Source organism: Limulus polyphemus, unplaced genomic scaffold, assembly GCF_000517525.1.
Source record: "Limulus polyphemus unplaced genomic scaffold, Limulus_polyphemus-2.1.2 Scaffold7088, whole genome shotgun sequence".
Classification (NCBI taxonomy): domain Eukaryota; kingdom Metazoa; phylum Arthropoda; class Merostomata; order Xiphosura; family Limulidae; genus Limulus; species Limulus polyphemus.
The window spans coordinates 2,967-8,902 of NW_013672698.1; positions in this window are offsets into that span (position 1 = coordinate 2,967).

Genomic DNA, 5,936 nt, shown 5'->3' on the forward strand with positions numbered 1-5,936 from the left:
GTGTATATATATATATATATATATATATACAGACCAAGCAAATAAATATTAATATTTTACAGGGCCTCAATAGCAATATTTTAAACTGTGCTTTCCGTGGTTTAAGAACATTTTCTTAAAATAGGTAAAACAAAAACTTATAATTTAATTTTTGATCATCACAAGCCCTTTTATCTAACTGAAAAGCAAATTTTCCACACTGACGAACATTTCATTAGCCAAACCATGTTATCCACCACACAAACAAAATTCTAAAAACGCCATGTCTTCGTGATATATTTTAGTAGAATAATTACTAATGACTATTTATTCATCAAGTCAACTCAGTATAGGGGGTATGTTATTGGAAGTTGATTATCTTAGTTTGTTTTCCAGGTGTCATTTTGCAAAGTTCACGTTAAAAATTACAGCGGCATCTCTTGGCACTCTTTAGAATTAATAAAAGATTATATGATTTCTTGTCTTTATAAAAAAACAGGTATTACAGAAATGAGTTTAACATTTATTGTTCACACCATGGCTTTAAAATATTATATTTCAGGCTCGACTAGAAAACAAAACAAAACTTACAGATGCGCAAACCAATCCAATACGTCAAGCAAAAGGAACTACTTATAAATTTCAATCACAGAAAGGGAAAATTTCTAATGTGATAATAGTAGTGAAATAATTTATCTTTGAATCATAGTTCACCTTAGCAGTCTTATTTCAACTCTACAGTTGGTTCAATAACTGTACACTTCATTTCAACGAATAGGGTTTGTTGACTTATCTATAATAAACTTATCTGTTGTTTTTGTTCAGTTCACTATACAACAGTTTTTTTTAATACAGTATCAATAAGTCAATTCAGTTACAGCAAGTATACCCAGTTAGTTAGCTCTAGCTACACAAGGAGTTTGAAACCATTCTCGTACATAATCTTCTCTAATGAGAACTGATGAAACGAACTTAAATTATAATGAAGAGTCTTAGTGTTAGTAGTATAATAATATAGTATAGTAGTATAGTAATGAAAGTTTCATAAATTTAAAGATCTTATTTCAAAGTTATCAGTGTAGCTGTTTAAATATTTTTACTCTGGCTAAGTAATACATTTTGCTGCCTCCATTTCAATAGACATGTATTAATTTTCTCGTAAATAATATGAAATTACAAAGTCTCTTGATATAATGAAATATACAGTTTTATTTTTATATAAATGTAGCATACATAATTGATTGTTCTCATTACTTATACTTATTATTTAATATGCAAAAATAAATGTATACTTGCCTGTAATTGTACTAATAATAGGTTATTAGCAAATATTTTGCTATGTTTTGGGTACTTTCAAATTTAGCTTGTGTTGTATATTTTGAAAAACAAAACAAAATACATGATTATATAGTATCTGATGTTTGAAATGTGCATTACTCATCATACTAAACTTGTATTTATAATTTTTACGATGAGCGAAAAAGATAGGTTAACATAATTAAAATCCTTGTGTTGGTGAGTTAACATAATTTCAGAAAACGTATATGTTTTACCCAATAAATTTGAATAAAATTATAAATTTTCACATGTATAAATATGTCACGTTTTCTTGCTGGCAAATTGGAATTTGTTTCCTTTCCTATCTGCTACTATTAGTCCCATCTGTTCCATTTATGGCTCTTCAGACGAATAAAAGCTAACAGTCAGACTACATTATTTAATTGTGAAGTACCCCGAGGTCTTTAGTGCTTGGAAATTAAAGAACGTTTATTAGATATACTTTGACCTTTTTAGATTTACTATAAAATAATTGAAAAGTCAAGAGTTCGTTTTAGTGCAAAGCCAAAATAGGGCTATCTGCTGTGGCCACCGTGGGGTATCGAACTCCGGATTTTAGCGTTGTAAGTCCGTATATTTACCGCTGTCCCACCGGGGATAAAATCAAGAGGTTTCTTCAATATGAACGATCACAAACTGTGACGAATAAATAATGTCTGGTAAACGGGACGACCTGGTAAACTGTAAAACAATAAAAAAAGAAAAAACGCTGTATGTTCACAACAGGAAATAATTTTAGAATTGGTTATTTACGTGAATAATCAAAACCAATGCAAAATGGCACATCTACCGATTACTTAACGCATTTCAGCAAGATGGTCCGAAGTTTTGAATATTTCGGATGATATCTTTTTAATAGCTACCAAAAACCGAAAGGCCTTGTTTGCCCTGTTACAATTTTCATAGTGTTATGCAGTGGACTAAGACCCGAATTTAGAATGATATGGTAAAGCATCGCTGTTTTGGGGAAAACAGAGGTACCTTCAAGAATTTTCAGACGAAAACATTGCTTAAAAACTCGGGAGGTTGTTAAACCACTATCTTAAATGTTTTTACTCCACTAGGTAAAATGTAATTTCACTTTAATTGAATTTGATTTTACCAGACCATTATACATTCATATTCCATAAAATGTTTGTTTTCCTTCTAATCTCTATATCCTGTTCATTTCCAATTAATCTAATTTAGGGTAAGTTATTAAGATGTTTTGGTTAAGTTTTTAGTTAGACTCGATATATTGTTTCATTAAATATATATATATACAATAAAACAATACATATATGCATATGCGTAGATAGATTGATATCTAATAAACCGAGTGGCCCGGTGGTTAGGGCGTTCGACTCGCAATCTGTGGGTCGCGGGTTCGAATCCCCGTCACATGCTTGCCCTTTCAGCCGTGGGGGCATTGTAATGTGACAGTCAATCCCACTATTCGTTGGTAAAAGAGTAGCCCAAGAGTTGGCGGTGGGTGGTGATGACTAGCTGCGTTTCCTCTAGTCTTACACTTCTAAATTAGGGACGGCTAGCGCAGATAGCCCTCGTGTAGCTTTGCGCGAAATCCGTAACAAACAAACAATAAACCGAGTTTCACTTTTTAACTGGTAGCTTAATCTCTCCCTATCTATTTTTGTGACGTAGTTTTTCAGCAGTACAGTAATAAAAACTGTATATTAACATTTGAGACTCTAATAAATTATTCGATTAAATATCTAGAAATTTTCAGCCCGTTCATACTGTTTGATTTATCGAGAACGTTGAATAAAATCTTGTAATAAATAATAGTTTTAACGTGGTGAGAAGTCCAATAATTTCAATCAATGAAGTACCTGTATTTTTATATTGTTATCAAATTAATCTGCTTCTGTATTACTCAACTGTCTCTTACTGACTGTGACTGGCTCTTATTTTTATCTTCGGTTAGGAAGAAAAAAATATTTTGTGCTGATAGATTTTCTTTTGAAACAACACAATTAGTCTACTAAAAGACTTGCAGAGATACTTTTAGGCCTAACATTTAAGATAAAAATCACATTATTTTAATCACGAACATTAGGTCTATTGAATTTAAAGCTTTTGGCGTTTAAACTGTAACTGTCAGAGATACTCTGTTCCTTACATATTGGATTCACGGCAGAAAATGTCTTTAAAAACAAGAGCACCAAACTGATGAAATAATCCATACTAACCTTTATAAGCAGGAACGTGATAAAAGTATATTCAATTAATTGTAATGATGGCGTAGTTGAATTTTTAGTTTCGCTCTAAGTACGTAGTAGCTTACTCGGGTGTAGCTATTACTATTTAATTTTAAAGATTACAAAACATCACATTTTGCTCTAAACGACACTTTGCGAGATATACGCAATGTTATACCTATCTAACAGGAATTAGGTACAACGAATCGTAGATACGCAATGTTATACCTATCTAACAGGAATTAGAGACAACGAAGTATAGATATTCGCAATGACTGTAACCACTATCACAATTATACATACTCCATTTTACACAACCCTCTGTATACTTTAATTATTGTTTTAGGTTAAAGTTACCCCAAGGTTTCGTGTTTTCACATTTTTTTTCCTGTTTTCTGCCAAACTACAGTACATATATTTCTTTCTTAACATTTAGATGTTCGTGTGAGTTTGTTTTATTGCAAAGCTGCACAATAGGGTATCTGCACTCTTTCGAACTCCGGATTCTAGTATTGCAGGTAAGTAAAGTTACCGCTGACCTACTAGGTGTTTAACATTAAGATAAGATATTGGCTTGGGTTATTTATTTGTTTTTTTTACAGAATTTTCACGCAAACCTATAAAAAAGACTATACACGCACATCCTTCCTTAATGTTGAACTGATAGTCCAGTTTGTTAACAACCCCCACAGCAAACTCTTAAAATGATCTTGTATGACCGAATAGCGGTACTTGACTGTCACTCTTATAGTGCAATCGATCCTAAAATGCAGAGCCTGTTCTTGTGGCAACGGGCCAAAAATTCGGAACTCTCGGATTCACGGTCGGGGTACGCTAGTCACGAGGCCACGTCTAGTGGCAAACAGTCTGCGATCATATCTGATAAAACCTTGTCTATATTACAAATAGTGTGCGATCACATCTGATATAACCTTGTCCATATTACAAACAGTGTGCGATCACATCTGATATAACCTTGTCTATATTACAAACAGTGTGCGATCACATCTGATATAACCTTGTCCATATTACAAACAGTGTGCGATCATATATGTTATAACCTTGTCCATATTACAAACGGTCTGCGATCATATCTGATATAACCTTGTCCATATTACAAACAGTTTGCGATCGTATCTGACATAGTTCTTGTCAAATTTATTATAATAAATATGAAATGAAAACCAATAACAGTAAGCACGGTAATAAAATCAAGTAAAATACCGAATCCCGGTAAATTTACTAAAGTAAAACTGGTACCATTTGAAAGTAATGGAAGTAAATAATATGGATTGCATATTATTTAAAAGCATGCAAACATTAAACAGAAATTTATGACTTCTTGCAATGTGCGACTGTAAGTAATGCTGAAAGATGTAAACAAAAAGAACGTGCTTTGATAAGCAGAAAGCAATTACAAGAAATTCAGATCGTATAAAGAACACAAAAACTTGAATTTATCTTTTACGTGATCATGACTCGATACTGTGAGTCGAAACATTGCTATCATCAAAATCAAAACTTGTTCATTGTAAAAAAATGTACTTATTGTATTTTTGAGTTGATTATTAAGTAAATATTAACTTGGAAAAATATGTAATAATATTTTCATGTAAATATTTGTTTTCCTTTTAATTTAGTTTACGTCCTATATTGGAATAGCGGAAACCAGAAATATTTTTTTACAAATAATTTTGGAAAGGAATGGCTTCGATTAAAAGATATACGCATTTTTCGACCATTAACTATTACGTCATTATTTAGTATTATATAATTCAAATTAAAGGAGTTGGCAATAGGGGAAATCCTTAAAAAAAGTTTTAAGCGAGATACAAATTTAATTTAAAAATATCATTAATTAGGGAATGGAATTAAATCTACAATTAATTAATCTATCAGAGTTTCAGATTTAAAAAATTGTTTTTGGTTTTTCAAAATGGTTAGCTTGCTAATGATGTGATATCTGCTTATCGTTTTAGTTGTAGTTGTGGTCCTCATACAGATTATTTTATAAATGAACAAAACCTTATCAACAACATATTTGTTATATTTTGGTATTTAATTTTATATTATTTTATGCTAGGTTTAGTCAGTTTTGTGAACGTGTTGTAGAAATCTTTATGGACATCTGCTATTTTTCTTTATGCTGGAAAGACGTCTTATACGAAGTCCTTCAAATCTGAAGCTGTAAAAAAGTATGAGAGGATAACATATAGTCAACGAGGACTAGAAAAAAAGGCTCAGACTGTGCTAAGATCACACTGGACGAGGATAAGGCTATTCAGTCCTGGTTTTTGCTGGTTTTGATAGAATGTGGTTCAAGATGTACTGTGTAGGCCTTGTCGGGATTTCCAGTATCAACGTGGGCCATGGAGAAAGCTCTAACTGGGTTGAAACTTACTGAGAGTAGAAGGGATTGTT